This window comes from Pocillopora verrucosa, chromosome 1 (genome assembly GCF_036669915.1).
Source record: "Pocillopora verrucosa isolate sample1 chromosome 1, ASM3666991v2, whole genome shotgun sequence".
Taxonomy (NCBI): Eukaryota; Metazoa; Cnidaria; class Anthozoa; order Scleractinia; family Pocilloporidae; genus Pocillopora; species Pocillopora verrucosa.
This window is the reverse complement of record NC_089312.1, coordinates 22,179,070-22,198,197: the sequence shown is the minus strand read 5'-3', so window position 1 is coordinate 22,198,197 and position 19,128 is coordinate 22,179,070. Positions and strand designations below refer to the sequence as shown.

Below are 19,128 nucleotides of genomic sequence, written 5' to 3'. Positions count from 1 at the left end.
TGTTATTTGGTGAATTATGAACGCATTTTGACTGGTTCTTGCTTATTGTCTGTCTATTGGAGGACGTACGCATAGATGACGTCACCATCAATAGCGCGCACCATGTGCCACTTTTTTTTTGTGTACCACATTTTAATGTCATCTGTGACGATTCATCACTGAACAGACACATGGCAACATAGATTCTATTTGGTCAAATAGTGAAATTTAATTCCGCACTTTATTGATAAAACACGGTGATTTCTGACCAGACTTCACAAAGCTAATTTTCGCGCTTAACCTTTTACCACCTCGTAAGTATGCTTATTCCATTGTGTTTTCTATACATTTTCCCTTGTACTGACAGAAGAATATGCTCAAAAATCAGCATCCTCTCAACTTGGTGATAATTTCCGTATTTCTCATGACTTTATTGTTTGATTCAGGGATACAGTAAGAGGAAATCAGTGCGATTGTTAGCTGATCCAATCCCAAATTCTAAATACTAACAACATGCATGAGAACTGTATTGCAGACAGTGAGGAGAATTGCTAAGGAGATCTTGGTAGTAAAAAGGTTAATATGTGTTCATGTGTTTGTATGCTATAGCACAGTAGGTAGATAGATGACTAGTTTAGGAATCAATTTCTCTCTGGACGCAACATTTTTACTCCCGAAAAGGTACTTATATGGCGTCCCAATATCGACCGTGCTCCCAAAATTTTTGTTGGACAATTTCGTTACTTGAATTTTTCTAAAATAAAAATCAGTCTCCCATTGTCCGGACCTCTAGATCACATGGACTGATCTTGCTGGGGCCCTTAAATCTTTTACTTTTTCCTTTGTTTGAGATCATTGACAATGACAGAAGAAAATAACCTGAAGTAATAACTTAGGCGAACAAGAATTTGAATGACAAATGAATCTAATAGTAATGCAATCATCTTCGGAGATTTGTCTTTTTTTTTTTATTAACATTCAAGCTGGATATACTTCACCTGTTACGTTGTTCCGTTTCTCATAGTCAATTTGATCAGGCTGCATTCATTCAAGTTCTTCACACAGTAAAACTCAATATTTGAACCTCGTGCCGAAGGTTAGCTTTCTAGGGAAACAGAAAGGCTCCTGAGAACGAGGTTGTCTAGTTCCTCAAGGGATCGGAGAAGAGACTGGGATCAAACTACTATGAACATGGAGAGCATGGTTGGGATCAAACAACAATATTCTTCAGTGTGATTTTCATTTACAATGAAACTCTGACAGAAAACGGCCCTTCGGCATGAGTTGCAATTGGCTTTAAAATCACACATACTTTTATATGGGTCTTTCCTTTGAATATAATGAGAATGGTTACAGAGGCTGCGAAATACAAAAATTGCGAATGTTTGATGTCAACACACACTCCACTGTAAACAGAAATATCTGAGAGGCAAGGACAAAGGCGTGCAGGCATAAGGTATTTCCTAAGGCTGTTTTGTTTTGCACAATTTTCTTACTTTTTGATTATAATTTGGTTGGCATTCTTCCAGTTCATTTTATTCTTGTGCATGGTAAGGAACTGTTTAATTCGTTTTAACTCTGAACGCGGGAAATTTAAATATTTTCCTGAGAACTCTGCACTTAGATGGCTCAATATCTACTTCAGAATTGGAGATAGCTATATCTTCAGTATACAATACACTGTAGAAAGCATCCAAGACAGTTGAATCGGGCATAAACAGTGTTGATGGTTGTATCATCTGTAGATGACAGAGTAGGTAGCTGTAGGTTGTTAGTGTTACTAGACACTGCAGATAAATGCCTGTATCTTAGATAGACAAAAGATAGCTGTATACAATGTATACAGGGTCGATATCTGCATCTGTATAGACAGTTTTGATAGCTATCAAATATTTACAATGAAGTTAGATATATTTATCTGAGGTAGAGTGGATGGCTGTTTCTTCTGAAGTTACCTGGGGGGTTGCCTGAGAGCTGGGGAGGGGGAATGTTGAAACTCTGAATTGATCAATGCATAAGCACTTCATGATTTGTTTATTTTGTAGTTCCCAAACTTACATAGTTAATTTGATTTGATTCCTGTTATATTTGTTCTCTTATTTTCAGATGTAAAGTAATATTTTGGTTTGCTTGTTATTTAGCTTATGTGATACAATTGTAAAGATTAGTTAATTTTTCCCCTTAATGTTGGTGAAAATAACATTATGTAATGTAAGATAAATTTTTTGTTACAACATCTGACGAATATACAGAGAGTGCCAACCCTTGTCAACTTAAGGTCTAAAATTCTTGCATTTATGGCATAACAACCTAGTCTTCCGAAAGTCTTTGACAGCATGTTCTAATATGCCTGTAACATATGTGGCTCCAACACATTACAAGATATGGAGCTAAACAGAATCTCTAATCTATGTCTAAAGTGTGAACTAAAGTGGGTAAACAATTTCTTTCATGGTGATTTATATTTGGAATGACCTTTCACCCTCTTTCAATAATGTTAAATTTAATTGCATTTCTGAAGCAAGTCAAACATTATTGAAGAAATTTCAATTGGTAATTTTACCTTATAATGTACCATTAGTAATGTTTAACTAACTTTTCCCTCATTGTTTATATATTTGTTTTTCATTACCTCCCTGCTGTCACCTGGTATTTAAAATGTATTGGGGCTAACAAGAAAACCTTTGGTTAACTTAGCTTCCTAGGCTTTCACAATTTGACATTAAAATTTTATTACTAGTAAATAGTATTAATCAATCTACAGTGTTGTAAAATCATAAAATTATTATAATTGAACTCATATTTATTTTGAGTGAGTAAAATTTTTTTTTACCAAAGCTGAAAAAAGGGATGCATATTTACCATATTCCACATAACAGTTCAGTAAATATCCCCTACTATTTACCTCCACTTATTAAATGAATAAACAATTTTTTGTTATTTTATGAAAGTGCAAGGAAAAGGTTCAAAGAGTTGGAACACGTGTAATTTATATATTATCAACTGATGATAAAAGCTGTCATGCATGTTTTGACACAGATGGCATGTAGAGAGGAATCTCAAGTAGATTCAAGTTGCCAGTGCCAGCATCTGAAGCCATCTTTCAGGTATGGCAATAAAGTAATAATGAGCAGTGCTGTAATCAGTCAATTTCTTGTATATCCAATGAATTGTTAATTCTTTAATTCCCATGAGTGACCAAGACAGAATTTCTCCTTACATTATCAATACAACATTAACCAGATACGTAATGAGGATAAAGAAAAATATCAATTTGGGGATAATGTGTTTATCCAATACTTAATTCTCTGAACTAACATTATAAGAATTGTATGGTTGACAGTAAGGAGAGTTACAAATTTGATCTGGGAGTTGAAGGGTTAGAAGGAATTTCAGTTATTTCTTAATTTTGATGCATATGTAGTTATCAATAATTCTGACAAAATTTTAAGACTTTTGGACAAAACTGTTTTATTCAAGTTTATTTTCCTAGCTTGCTTTATATGCAAGGTAAATACCTTAACCCTTTAACTCCCATGAGTGACCAAGAGAGAATTTCTCGTTACATTGATCAATATAAAATCAAGAAGACAAGTGATGAGAACCAAGAATAGTATCAATTGGGGGATCATTAGTTGAACCAATATCAAATTCTCAGAAGCAACATCAGAAGAATTGTGAAGCAGACAGTTAGGAGAATTACTAATGAGATCTTGGGAGTTATTTGGGTTAAGGTTGTGACACTTTTAGCACTGTCTTGTCCACTTAAAATCCCAAATGATTCAAGGATGGAATTTTGTTTGGAAAGCCTTGGAGTTTATCCCTGATTGGCTCACTGATTGTTAGACTTGTCAACAGATTGATTGATTGGCATACTGATAACTGATCAGCTTATCAACTGATAATCAAAGTGAAAGACTGTCTACTGAATAAAAGACTAACAAGGTGGTTGACTTGCTAATCATTGAGGAACAAAGAACCAAATTAGTGACTGACTGACAGACTGATTGACTGATTGATTGATTGCATCGCATTACATTGTCTCACTGTACATGTATTAAAAACTGTTGTTTTCTTGTAAATAAGATGTCATCAGCATGATAAAAGCACTGGACCAAAATTTAAATGGTTATCTTCAGGATTAATGCTTGTTTAACTTTACAATCCATTATGGTTGGATGAACTAGGTCAACAAAAGTGATGTAAACCAAATTCTAGTTTCCTCAACTATTTTCAGATTTGTAGTTTGTCTTGCAATAGTTTCTTTCCTCTTTGAATAAGAAGTATATATAGCTCTCAGGTAATCAATCATCTCATGATGCCTTCCCCTCAAACCTTGTAGTGTTATTTACTTTAAAACATGTCAAAATGAATGGCAATCTTGCTGCACACTACATAGAGATTATACCGCCAGCTGAGTGCCTGGAACATCTCAACAATTTGACATCTTCATTGCTTGCTTACAATAAATACGGGCTACATGGTTTTGGAGCTTCTGTATAGATAAACTTTAAGATAAGTGCACACATACCAATTGTCTGATTATGACTGAAATGCCAGAACTGTTCATGTGAGATTGCATGACTGGTTGACTTGCTGGCAAACTGATGATTAACTGATTGTCAAACTAATCAGATGCCAACCATTGAAAATCTGAATTCTACAGTTGTTTGAATTTTAACTTTTCTAACTGGCTGATTGTTTGACTTACTGACTGACTGACTGACTGACAGACTGACAGATTGATTGACAGATTGACTCAGACTGACTGGACTTATGGATTGACTCAGACTGACTGGACTTATGGACTGACTCAGACTGACTGGACTTATGGACTGACTCAGACTAACTGGCTGACTGACTTGCTGTCCTATGGACTGACTGACATGCATCATTGACTGAAGACTGTTGATTGATTGCTTGATACAGAAGCTGTTAACTTTGTTTAGGAACTGTTCTCCACTAGATAAAAATTAGTACTTGGGTAGAATTTTTTAATAGTTTTCAAACTTTTTTGCATAAATTGTTGTGTGCTGTGTTCTCCTTTCTTTTGCAAAGTGTTATAAAGTAAAATCTGGATCACATTTGTGGAGAATTACAGCTTTTTTCAACAGACAAATTGACAGACTGGCTGATAATCTTCCTGACTTATGACTGATGGATGTATTTAAAGTTGTGTTGCTAAATGATAAGTTTTTTTAGCTATCTTTTTACACACACATTTTTCCATCATATATCCAAACACAAGGATTAGGCATTGAGGAAAATGTTAATTCATCAATTTCCTTTTTTCAGGATTTATGCCAACTGTGGACCATGGGTTGACATTTTATTCTTATTGATGATTGCTGTACTGGAAATCCAGTTGTTTGCTTGAGTACACAAACAAAATTCTGGTATGAGGTATGCTCTGTTTGAAGTTCACCTCAGATGTATATTGTACAATGCAACTTGCTTTGTTCAATCAGCAAGCAGAGCATCCCCTACTGGTATTCAAAATGGTGTCAGACATTCCTTAATTGGTTGTTTAAAGGGTGAATGAAGGTGGACCTATCCAATTTTCCTTTTTTCGTAAATGAGAAGTTCCAAATTGCTCCAAATTATTCCTATGGCAGCAGTACAATAAATTTCTCTAATGTCATTTTTCTTGAACTATAATTAGAATTTTATCACACAAAGACAAGTGAAAGCATAATAAGCATACTAATGTGCTCATAGTGAGGAAAAGAAACCTGAGGATGAAGGGGCTTGCACAATAAACTAGATGGCAAATAAATTAATAATTATTTTACCAATCAAAAGGTGCCAAGAATCTTTACAATGCTTTATTAAATTAAACCTTCACATAACCGTGTTTTGATACAGAGACAAGAGCAAAACACTTTAATTTATCTTTTAGTGTCTTTTGAAAGTATTTGTTTATGATTTTCTTGTTTCCTCTCCACGATAGAAAGATGTTCTCCTTCTAGTCTCCCTTGGTCTCTGGTAGTGCAGCTAATTTTATGAGATAAGTATGTAAATATATCATATGCAAATATTAAATACTTTTAAAAAAAACCCGAAAATGTTTGCTGAAGAATTGGTAATAAACATAAAAAAGAAAGACATGCCAATTTCCTGAAGAAATTGGCATTTCTTAATGGATAAATTGATGATAACTTTTGCCAAACGAGTTGACTGAAAGCTGACCTGCTTAAGATTCTGTTTCACCCCACACAACCCTTCCATAGTTTTGATCTGTGATGCTAGGACTTAGTCCCCAAAAAAGCGGAAACTAGCATTTCGGAAACTGGACTGTCTTTATGCGCTGATCAGGTTTTTGTTTTTGTACAAGAGGTGGGTGACTTAAAGCTGACCTGCAAAGGAGTTGGTTTCACCCTACACAACTCTTCCTTAGTCTTTATCTGTGATGCAAAGACTTGGTCCCCAAAAAGAGAGTATAAAACATTTCGGAAACTGGGCTGTCTTTATGCGCTGATCAGGTGTTTGACTTTGTACAAGAGATGGGTGACTTAAAGCTGACCTGCAAAGAGTTGGTTTCACCCTACACAACTCTTCCTTAGTCTTGATCTGTGATGCAAAGACTTGGTCCCCAAAAAAGAGTATAAAACATTTCGGAAACTGGACTGTCTTTATGCGCTGATCAGGTGTTTGACTTTGTACAAGAGATGGGTGACTTAAAGCTGACTTGCAAAGGAGTTGGTTTCACCCTGCACAACTCTTTCTTAGTTTTGATCTGTGATGCAAAGACTTGGTCCCCAAAAAAAGAGGAAAAAACTGTTTTGGACACTGGACTGTCTATGCGCTGATCAGGTGTTTGACTTTGTAAAAGAGATGGGTGACTTAAAGCTGACCTGCAAAGGAGTTGGTGTCACCTTGCAAAACTCTTCCTTAGTCTTGATCTGTGATGCAAGGACTTGGTCCCAAAAAAAGAGTATAAAACATTTCGGAAACTGGACTGTCTTTATGCGCTGATCAGGTGTTTGACTTTGTACAAGAGATGGGTGACTTAAAGCTGACCTGCAAAGGAGTTGGTTTCACCCTACACAACTCTTCCTTAGTCTTTATCTGTGATGCAAAGACTTGGTCCCCAAAAAGAGAGTATAAAACATTTCGGAAACTGGGCTGTCTTTATGCGCTGATCAGGTGTTTGACTTTGTACAAGAGATGGGTGACTTATAGCTGACCCGCAAAGGAGTTGGTTTCACCCTGCACAACTCTTTCTTAGTTTTGATCTGTGATGCAAAGACTTGGTCCCCAAAAAAAGAGGAAAAAACTGTTTTGGACACTGGACTGTCTTTATGCGCTGATCAGGTGTTTGACTTTGTACAAGAGATGGGTGACTTAAAGCTGGCCCGCAAAGGAGTTGGTGTCACCTTGCAAAACTCTTCCTTAGTCTTTATCTGTGATGCAAAGACTTGGTCCCAAAAAAAGAAGATTAACATTTCCGAAACTGGACTGTTTTTATGTGCTGATCAAGTGTTTGACTTTGTACAAGAGAGGAGTGACTAAGACCTGATTCGCTAAGGAGTCGGTTTTACCCAACAAGTCCCTGGAAAGATTTGAAGATAGTTGATTCAAAGAGTTCGTTTTTAACACGAAAACTCATATTGGAAACTGAAGGGAAAATGTTTGTTGATTTCTATACCTGATCAAAATGATTAGCTTTTAGCCCCCTAATGAACTTTTAACTTTTACCGAGTCTGACGCCTACTTCAAAACATTTTGAAACCCTTGCGGTTAACGTACTGATTCGAGGAGACACTATAGAAACTAATTCCAAATAAGTAAAAACGACGGCTTAGTGTGGAGAAGACAAAGCAGCGTTACTTTTGAAGTACTCCTTGCAGCATGACCAAAATATACCATTGCCAACAATGTCCTAAAGAAGCAATCGGTCTTACAAATATTTTTTATTCCCCTTTGTCCTGAGAAGGAAGACTTCTGATGGTAGTTACAAGGTCTTTCGATCGAAATGTGCTCAAGCAAACTTTTTATGTCAATCCTTCAGGCTCGGTCTAAAAATACTTTTGAGTTTCATCTCTAAATCTGTCGATCCTTTAGTTTTATATTATATATTTTATTATAAAAAAATTGATAACAAGAAGAATACTGCCAAAATTTTTCCGTCATTTTTTCAATTGAATTCATGAGATTAAGATTAACTGATATCTTTCATTTTTACTGGTGGTTGCATCCACAATTGATTCGTGTCTAGAACTAGGGGTCTTAAAATGCTATCGTTTCGTTTTCATTGTCTGTTAGTTGCCATAAAGATGACTTTAGATTGTGGTGAGCCGAATTGTTGTGGCGTTGAAACTTATGTAATTCTTTTATGATAGTCCTAAGCGACCAATCTCTATGTATATAATTTTGGCGTACCTTTGCTCTTTCAGCTACCCCAAAGATTGAAGTAGAAAAAGGAAGTTCAAGAGAAACGAGAGTACTTTTTAATCTGGTGAGTGTAGCTTTGTTGTTCACTTGAAAGAAAAATTGTGCAACGTATGTGGAAGTTTTTCATGGTCGTGTGACGGGAATAATCTGTTAGTCGTTCTTGTGGTGAAGGTCTAATTAGGACGCATTCACATTCATTTTATTTTCCGAATTGAAAACTTTTTCAACTGTGATTGTTGTGGCATAGTTAAATAGAAGCTTGTGGAAGTTTGTCTTAGTCTTTCGGCAGGAAAAATTTGTTTGTCGTCCTTTTGGTAGAAGTCTGATGAAGTCAGAGGGCGGGTAACGTTTTATGTCTCAAATTCTTGGTCTTGATTTCATTTGCCTGTTTTGCAGGTTTTTTCGACCACAAAAAGCAGAATAACAAGGAACACGATCACCTTAAGCATGAGACCATAGAAAAATATCAATCTTGGAAAGAAAGCAAAATTGGATCGAATCCCAACTCAGAGAATAAAGTGAAACATTGGGATTCGATCTGTCCACACCCCCCCTCCCCCCTTTCTATTAGTCAGTTTATCAAATTTGACTGCGTTGGGAGGAAACTGAAAAATTGTTCGCCTTCCATCATCCCCCACCACACCTGCCTCTCTTAGACAGTTAATAGAAGTTATGTACCTTAGAAAAAAAACGTAAACGTTCCCCGTCTACCGTCCCTAATCCCACCCGCCTCTCGTAGGAGGCGGGTGGACTTACCTCTACCTTGGAAAGAAACCATAAACGGTCCCACACCTCACCACACCACACCACTTTCAGTCAGTTTACTTAGTTCTTGATAAAGGTCATCTAAACATTTTTTATTACATTTTTACCAACATTACAGTACAATGATCCAATATTCATTGCTATAGTAATATTGCAATCCTTACTTTAATTTACAGTTGTTTATTTACAACAATTGAACAGTTTTTTCCTTTCACCCATCCGACCTCCCCCACCACGCCCACCTCTTGCAGAAAGTTTTCTTAGCCTTTCAAAACCTTGTCTACCTTGTGGTATTAACGTTTATTTCAAAATCATGCGTTTTGTGCTACCACATATCTGTCTTAATACACATGCGTATTACTTTCATAAATATTTAAAAGTCTTCGAAGAGAGGCGGCTGTGATGGGGGGCGGTGGCTGTCCGATTCAGTTGGTGTTTGTCTCTGGTCTCTTGCCTTGCTTGTTTCAATCTAAGGAAAATGGAAGAACATCAATAAAGGGCTTTATTCTGTTTTGCTCATATCCCAATTAACTGCAGTTTGCTGTTACCGTGATTAAATAAAATAAAATATCGAGCAGCGTTTAATTCCAAATGGATACGTAACTAACTCACCGTCATTGTTCCTGAGAAATGTACCAAATTTTAAAATGCACGTGCTGAGCTATTAATTTGCTCATTAATTCTTTTGTTTGGCCACCTCGTTGCTAAAGCCGTCGTGGTTTGAAAACGTCTGAATTCGGAGGATTGGACTTCTGTAAAATATTGCCTAAACTAGGTAATATGTTGAGCTTTCTAACCTGAAATCAGTACATCAACAAATCGCCTTGAAACTCTTCATTCCGGAAGACATCCCAAACGATTCCTCCATTACTGCAATTTTCAAAAAAATCATTGTCTATCTGAAAAAGATAATTTGAACAAAACATATTTGCAGGTGTAAATATCTTTCAGACTGCTATGTTTGGTTTCAAACATTTACAAAAAAAAAACTTCAAAAAGGAATCAAAGAAAAAGCAGAGTCACGGTAAACTCCAATTCACTACTCTTGCTGATTTCCCTACCCCTCCCCTCGACTCGAGAGAGAAGTATTCGACTCTAACTGGAAAGCGTAAACTAACTATTTTGGTGCAGATGAAGTTACCGTCGCATTCACTGGGATAAAGTTTAAAAATAGCGAAGTGAGTGAAAGCCCTAGATGCTGCTACAGTACCGCTCGCATACACGTTAACCAAAAAACGCAAATAAAAAGCGCCAAAAGTCGCACGCAAGTACGAATACAAAAATCGCACGCGCGCGCATAAGCTTGACACATCTGCCTCATTGGTATGCATGACGTAGACCTTTTGTTTTTCTATTGTTGGCAGTTTATCGTGTTAAAGAATAGTCAACAATTTAAGAGCACTAAAATACAACACGGCTACCAACTACGAGTAAAATTGTTCGTTTCAATCACCGTTTGAACCGTTACATACGAAAGCGACTTCGTATGTTATCAAAAATATTCATTTCTCACTTATAAAAAATAGCCGTCGCAACGGCTCGAGATTGTGATCAAAATAAATCTATTCTCAGTGTATCGTATATGGGCAGAATCAGCTGCGGCGCCCGTTTGTATCCAGTTGTCGCGTTCTGAATACAAACCCACACGCGAATGCTTATTTGATAGCTTTCATCATCTTCCTACAAGCAAGACTTCTTTAACACATACCTACAGGTCGTTAAAACAAGTTCTACTCTAAAGAGCGAATAGGAACATATTCTTGATTGTACGAATCATTTGGACAGAATTCGAGAAATCAAAGTCTAAATTTGGCCAACGATATTTTCGTTAACAAATTTAGCGTCCCCAAAAGGCAGCTACACGTACTCTATTACAGAGGTGTGGATCTGCGCAATGGTCTTACAAGTACCCTTAAGACAGCACATGATCACGGCAGCAAAGTTAAGTTTCTTTTCGTATTCGTGGATCCATTATTTTGATGAGTGTTACACCTATTAACCCTATCGCTCTCCCAAAACAGAAAGTTGTTTAAAGGCTCCCTGATGATGACGATAATTTCTTTGTATATAAGAACCCGATGTCACGGACCACACCCTTTAAATGACGGTTTCCTTAATTCTCGTCAAAATAAGTTTGGTAATGATTCGATCCCCAACAATAAATCTAAACTCCTGTTGATGTGAGTTGCTGATTCAAAAATTCTTTTAGAAGATGGTTGAGGGCGTTGGTGCCAACAAAAAAGGCTCTTAGCCAGTAGACTGTAAACTTATAAATACAAATCAAATCGGTTCAGTTTTTGTCAACTGTGGTTCCTGGTTTGTCCAATTCGCGGATTACCAAAGAGTCTACCAGACAGTTTGAAAAGAAGTCAGCAAATGTGAATTGCACTTGATTTGTTTTTGAATCTCAAGCTTGGAGAGGTGGGTAGTCCAATGTAAAAATGTTTAGGGCGTTCGTTGCAAACAAATTTCTGTGTAAAACAACCTGCAAGGTCCATGAAGTCTTAGCCGAATGAAAATGCGTCACGCTTGTAAAAGCTGTTGAAAAATTCGCTTTAGCTTAAGAAAATTTTGAGTGAATATTTTCAATCAAAAAATTCAAAACAATGTTTACTACGTTACTAAAACGTTTACAGATCCTATCACTTATTTTATGGGTATCTTTTGAAGCTCTGAAATGGTATCATGATTAGACTAATTCAGCAAAGGTCATCATTGGTTGAAAAGTACTAATCCAAAGCTTCTACCCTGTAAAAGGTGTAAAGAGCAACTTTGCCATTTCAGTCCTTAGTGTAAAACAATTTGCTGCCTAAAATCGAACAATGAATTCATAAAAAGAAACTTTACCACTAGTTTCTACCTACCTCAGCCAGGCATCTCCACCTGCCAGGCATAACCCCACCCCAGGGGTTGCAACCCATAAGTACACACAAATTCACTAAGTGGAATTGAAAGTGCTAGAATAAATCTCACGCACATGTACTACTGGCCAAATTTCTTCTGTTTTACATAATTTATGGACATTGTATGAAGATACGATACATACATAAAATAAATTCATACTTAAGAAAGAAAATATAGTGCTATTGAATACCTGTTGATGACTTGCACTTGGAGGATATATACAACTTTGTTGTGTGAAGTTGAAGTACAACTTGAGATGTGACTTCCCTTTGTTTTCTCAGAAGGAGCTAAAAACAGAAATGGTTTAAAACAGTTTGAGATATTATGGGATGCCAAACCAGTCAATATTCCCTCTGTATTTCTGTGAGCCATTTTACTTTTTATGTGGTCAATTTGACTTTGTATATGGTTAACTTTTTCCTTTTTGTATGGTCAACTCGAGTTTTTATGTGGTCAACTTTTTACTTTCCATAAGATCAATTTTTACTTTTTATATAGTTAACTCAACTTTTAACTTTTTATATGGTTAAGTTGACTTGTTATATGGTCAATTTTTTTCTATTTATATCTGTCAGTGTAGAATGCAGACTGCAGACTTCAAAGGGGGGGGGGGGAGGGGGGTAAAGAGCAGACTGAGGGTAAAATGCAGACTGAAGACTGCAGACCAGGGGTAAAATGCTGATTCAGTTCTAAAACAAACCACTTAGCCAGAAAAACTTCAAGAGTGAGCTGGGATCGAGGCCACATAAGTTTTGAGAGGCTGGCAATAATGGTCATGGCAATTGATGTTTTGAACCTCACTTCCTCAGATGGTTTTGGTGTTGACATATTGTTTTAAGGTAAGAATGATTGGAAACATCAGTGTTTGAATATGCAGTTCACAGCCAGCAAAATGCATTTCCCGTGTTAAGGAATAAACAGTTCTGTTCAGCAACATTAGGTAGCTTCAACATACATGTAGCTCATGTAATACTTTGTTTGGCCTTGAAAGAATTAGTGATAGACTTTCATCACACATTGGCAATTTTCAATTACTTGGATGATAAAAACCTGTTTCTTGTACTGTTGTTCAGTTTGCGCTGCAAAGGTAGGTGGCATCTTGGAATTGGTGCTCTGTATCTGAAGCTTCAAGATGTTCAACACCTTGCTCTGCGCTTTGCAATCAGGTTGAAACTGTGGTTATAAATAGTTGATTCTTTCAGAACCTAGTCTGCATTTTACCCCAGATCTTCAGTCTTCTGAGTCTACATTTTACCCTCAGTCTGCATTTTGAACCTGTTCTGCAGTCTACGTTTTTGCACTGACCATACAAAAAGTTGAGTTGACCATATAAATATTAAAATTGATCTTATCAAAAGTAAAAAGTTGACCACATAGAAACTCAAGTTGACCATATAAAAAGTAAAAAGTTGACCATATAAAAAGTAAAAAGTTGACCATATAAAAAGTAAAAAGTTGACCATATAAAAAGTAAAATGGGGGCACAGAAATACAGAGGGAATATTGACTGGTTTGGCACCTCATAAGATATTACACCTTTTCTTGTTTGACATTAAGACTTGTAGTAAGTGTGATAATATGAAAAAGTAGTGCAATAATTAGGCTCTGACTCTATGCATCCATAAGAGATCTGTAAAATATTATGGAAAGTTGTATCTTCTCTGGTGACCACATGATGATTATTGATTGAAAATGGCAATGATACAGGGTAGATTTGGCTGGAGTCAGCCCTTGTAACAAAAACAAGCAATGATACAAAAAGGAGACATTTGCCCAGTTTTAACAATCTACATGTACACATACTTATACACCATTCCCAATGAAAAAAGTATTCAGGTCTATCATGATTCATCTGTCAGTCAAGACCAACTACCACAACAGTGATACTATAAGGTAGATTGTCACACTTTTGTTTGGATAGAAGGAAAGTAAGATTTTTTTGTTCAAGATCACTCCAAAAGTGAAAAATCATGTTGAAACCATATGACAAAAATAATCAAATTAAAAGAAAAGTTGAACAAATCAATTAAAATAAAAAACTACTTCATGTAAAATATTTAATTACTTAGGCAACCTGGGTGCTAGCCTAATATAGTGCTTATGCCTGACTTTCAGATGGTTTTCAATATTGATCTGCAGTGTAATTTTTGACAAAATGTTTGGAAAACTTACTTTGAAGTGATGCATTTTGAAAAAGTTCAATTCAGTATGAGCATGCTCACTCAACCTCAATTTTTTATTTTTTTTTGGGGGGGGGAGGGGCTTGGATTTCTGGTGCATTAGTGCAATAAATCTAAATGGACAAAATTTGGTTTGTAAATTACAGTATGGAACTTGAACCAGGTTAATAAGTATGATGTACATGTACATGTACCACTCCTTAATATTTAACTGAATGTGTAAAAGGCTTTTCCACAGGTTACATACTGAGAACTCACCACAGGAGACAACAAAGGATCATCCAAAGACCTTGAACCAAGGCTGACATACATATCTCATACCAAGGCTTGCCTGTACACCACAACCAAGGCTCATATCTTTACCGCTGATCTATTGACTGAATTGAACACAACAAATAAGTAAATCTTTCAAGTCGTATCAGTATAAAGACTTTGTTATGTTGTTGATGATCACCAATACTGGCTTTCATTCTAGGGCAAAGAAATCATAGTCCTTTAATCATTGATAACAATTACTGTACACCATTTGTAATTATTGTAATGTGAGACAAACTTTCTTTAAGTTCCAATATCTCGCTTTTTTGATAAAAATTTCCAATGATGGTGTGGACTACTGAGCTGTGCCATACTTGTTTCTACTGTTTCATATTACCCTTATATTATAGCAGCCTTTTTCAGGTTTTAGAAAAAATAAAAAAGTTATTCACTCGTCTAGGTTTTACTCCATATTGAGAAAAGCTGTACCATCAGTCTTACGTATTCTAGACCTTGGGCACAGACTGACCTTGGCTGGTGAATTGCATACATGTGCAGAGTAGAAAGAATTTTTTTAGTACCAAAAAATAACCAATTGGCGATTGGGCATCAGGCCATGCTCTGATCTACTCTTGACTGCCCAAGAGAGGGATTAATCCAATGAGCCCCCTCCAATATGAAATTTCCAAGATTAGAAACCTTTCCATCTCTGATCAAGGCTTCAAGTATTATAACCTTCGTGTAATCTCTAGCATTAAACAAATGAGCAACGCAGCACACACACTGTACAAATAGATTAAGATCACGTCGTGTCTTAAAATCCTTGTAATGAGTACACTGAACAGTTTCTGCTTCAGTCGCTACTAAGAAAAATAAAAGAAGCAAAAAAAAATGTTGTGGCGTAAGATGCCTTCCAACACCACTGAGAAAGAGGACAAAGTAAACAAAGAACCACTGATCGTATGCGAGTGAGACAATGTTGTTATAGGTCGAGCGCTATCTCCTTAGTTTCTACGTAGAATGTAGCATTGATTACTTCAAACCTCATCTCATGCCGATGTGAGGCTCAAAACAATGTTTCAAAAAGAGGTTATCCTTACCACTCCACAAAAAGGGCCAAAAAGATCCACGCTAGACGACCACAGGAAGGGTAGGTGGTTGCACGACAGTATGTACAAAGAGTATTTTTTCCTTTTTTTGCATCATTTTTCCATCCAAACTCCATCAAGCAAGAACCAAAATGTACTGAAAAGAGATTGATATTTAAGCAGCTGTTTTTGCTCCTACTTTAGGGACGGAATGAGTAGTTCAAATTCCTTCGCTTTCCGAGCATACGTCGCCATGTTTAACCTTCCTTTTAACTAGTTTCCAGTAATTTTCGTCCAAAAAGGCGAGTGCACACCCAACCAGGCAAAGTTTCCGCACAGCCCCACACTTCATGTAAGGTGACGGGAAATGATGGGTAGTGCCGACGAATGATGTGTGATGACAGTGAATGATGTATAGTGACAGTAAATGATGTGTAATGCGATGATTAAAGTCTACTGGCGGCAGACGATGGCTACTGACGGAGGATTAAATGCAATAACAGCAAAAATGTACATCTGTATCTTGGAAGTGTCCCTGAATCGTCCCCTTGATTACGTTTGCTTGAGTAGCTCGTATTGCAAATTAAGTCCCATGTAAACGAGTGAATGATGTATAATAGTGGCGAATGATGTATAGTGACGGCAAATGATGAGTAGTGCCGGCGAATGATGTGTGATGACAGTGAATGATGTATAGTGACAGTAAATGATGTGTAATGCGATGATTAAAGTCTACTGGCGGCAGACGATGGCTACTGACGGAGGATTAAATGCAATAACGGTAAAAATGTACATCTGTATCTTGGAAGTGTCCCTGAATCGTCCCCTTGATTACGTTTGCTTGAGTAGCTCGTATTGCAAATTAGTCCCGTGTCAAAGAGTAACTAGCGAAGCCATGTCAGTTGTTACAATAAACAATGGCTTACTGATATTTGACATAAGAAGATACCGTGCCTCCCCCAACCCCTTATCCTCGAGAAGGCAATCTATGATTCAAATGTACGCAGTTTTTATGAAGACAGTTGTCATTCTGTCACTCTAGTATTTTTCCAGTGGAGGACTCGATCAAAGCAGGGCAAATATTTTCAGATTCTCTCTCAAAAGGAAGCCCTCGAGCAATAATCTCATTACTGATCGTCACTTAACAGTTCGGTGGACTGGTACTGAGTATAGCACATTTATAGCTTTATTTAAATGATTTGTCCTCTTTCTCAGACATCACTTCACATCAGAGGCTGTTCAAAATTCATTGAGTTGATAATGTAAATTGGCCACCGTTAGGAGTTTCTTCAACTCAGTTAATAAAACCAAATTATTTTGTTATATCCCCCACCAACGTAGCACCATAGTCTCTTTAAAAACTTACCCTCTTAATCGATATTCACTTGAGAGCCATTCGACAGCACTTTTCTTGTCTGGTGTTGCTTCCCTTTTTCCTTGCCTGGAGATATAACCCAAACGAGGTTGCACGGGCACGAACTGGGCACGAACTGGGCACGAACTCATTCGTAGGACCGAAATTAGATTTGAACATTTGAATTTTATTTTTTTCAGTGATAAGTCATCGTACGTCTGTCTAGATGACGCCATTTGTATCAGTTGAACTAAGTCTCATGGATATTTTAGTGATTCCTAGTAAGCCTCGAGCATCATTGTCCAAACTTTTTGTTTGCTTGTTTTTATCTTGTTTTTTTTTTAAATTTATTTAATTACAAAAGGAAATACAAAACAAAACAAAAACAGTAAAAACAACAAAAAATTACTACTTACAGAGTTACAAAAGAGACACACGTTACAATAGTTGCGCTAATTACAATGATGCTTTATTTACATTTCTCTTGCTTACATTAAAACCATTGACACATACAGTGATATCACAAGTTAAACAGCTCACATTTTGAAACTTAAATTGCAGGGGCTAATTACACTAAATTATTTCTAAAAATTGGCTACAAGTTATATTTTGATATTTCTTCTGATCTTTACTTTTATTTTATAAATTCTTTTCTCTTTTTTTCTTTCCTTCTTTCTTTTGGGCGAAAACATATTCTACGCAAAGCGTTCTATTTTAACTATATGTTTTACATATGAGAGAAGGACTGGTTTCGCAGTCATGGGCTCGGGAGACCTTATCCAGCGAGGATGGAAAGGGCTTCCATCTTTTTGTGTTGCTTGGTGTCGTGTTTTCAAAGTGATGTATATGTTTCAGATGAGTCAAGAAATCGTTTCCAATTGGATAAAGTTATTTCGATCGACATATTCAAATATAGTGTTTAGCCATTATGCAGCAAAAATTTATATAGAGTTTGAAATTGCGGCTGTCAGGCTTAGGACCCAAAGCGGTTTCCATGTGTGGTTGGTTGTCTGTTGGGAGAATATGACACGACTGAAGCCATGTCCCAAGATTCTGCTGAAGCATTTTTGTTCTTTGCATTGCCAGAATAAGTGCGTAAGATTTTCTTTTTCGTCATGGAAAAAGGTGCATTTTCCGTCCTGTCTAATTCTTATTTTTTGTGAATAGCTATTTGTCGCTATCAGTCTTTGGAAAAATCTGAATTGAGTTCCTTGTGCACACGGCAGATGTTTGATACACTTTCCTCCAATCAACTTTTACATCGGTCGTGGAACCGATAACTTTGTGTCACTTCTCTTGACATGATATTGGTCGTTAGCCTTTATCAGATGTAAGTTTATGGTATACAATTCTTGAAGACTTTTGGCTTTTTAAAAATGTAGTAAAAAAGGCTTTCGTATTTCAGTTGTGTTTTTGGGATTTGTCGATGCAAAAGTTTCAATGCGGAAATTATTCCAAAAAAAGTTCGCGGTTTTACTTAGAATTCAAATTTATTGTGAATGCTGACAAGGGAAGTAAAATTATAAGAATTCTCCATTAAATGTTTGTTTGCTCGCTGACAGCAGTGGTCATAATCAAAAATGTTTTTTTTTTTCATTTCCCTACTAGCCTTAACATATTATCTGACAATCCTTATGGCAGTATTTTGAGAGAGACTAGGTGTACATCGCTTGATAAATTGCGGAAATCGAGAAAGGAAAACAATAACTTGAATATTGAACGGGCCACTTAGACTATTCTGAGAACTATTACTGTTATCATAACCATTAAAAATGATGTAAAATGTGAATACGTTTCTGCTACTTGCTTTGCAGCGAGAGCTAACCACGAGTATGGCCTACTTGGGTGCTTTATTGAAATGGTCGCTTCAAAAGTGATAGATGTAGTAAACAACGTATACTGTGGAATTTCATTGAGCTTGTAGGTTAATATTTAGTCTTTCAGCCGGTAAATGTGCGAAAGAAATGCAAATATTATAATAGAAGCAACAATAACAATACATCAGAGTTAAAGAGTTCGTGTGCATGTTATTTCGTTGCAAGGTTGTCTAAATTACGGTCCAAAACTCCACTAGGAGTGAAAATTGACTTTTTTGCTTATCAAAATTTTGATAACATTCGTAACTACCCTTTGTTATGAAAAAATATTAAGTATGTTTATGCAAAAACATATGGCTCTCTAAATTTAGTCTGCTTTTTTGCAATTATTG

The 19,128-nt window shown here is 36.4% G+C and overlaps 2 long non-coding RNA genes across 2 annotated transcripts; one reads left to right on the top strand and one right to left on the bottom strand.

Moving 5' to 3' along the window:
* The first annotated feature begins 1,181 nt into the window (after positions 1 to 1,181).
* LOC131778553 (uncharacterized) lies at positions 1,182 to 9,649 on the top strand. The gene is made up of 6 exons (XR_009339718.2): positions 1,182 to 1,435; positions 3,019 to 3,086; positions 5,275 to 5,382; positions 5,930 to 5,990; positions 8,376 to 8,437; positions 8,770 to 9,649. It is a non-coding gene; the product is annotated as an uncharacterized lncRNA (long non-coding RNA).
* LOC131778552 (uncharacterized) lies at positions 9,216 to 15,820 on the bottom strand. Its single transcript, XR_009339716.2, has 5 exons — positions 15,578 to 15,820; positions 14,481 to 14,599; positions 12,233 to 12,329; positions 9,936 to 10,037; positions 9,216 to 9,607 (listed from the first exon to the last, which is right to left on the bottom strand). It is a non-coding gene; the product is annotated as an uncharacterized lncRNA (long non-coding RNA).
* Positions 15,821 to 19,128: the final 3,308 nt, after the last annotated feature.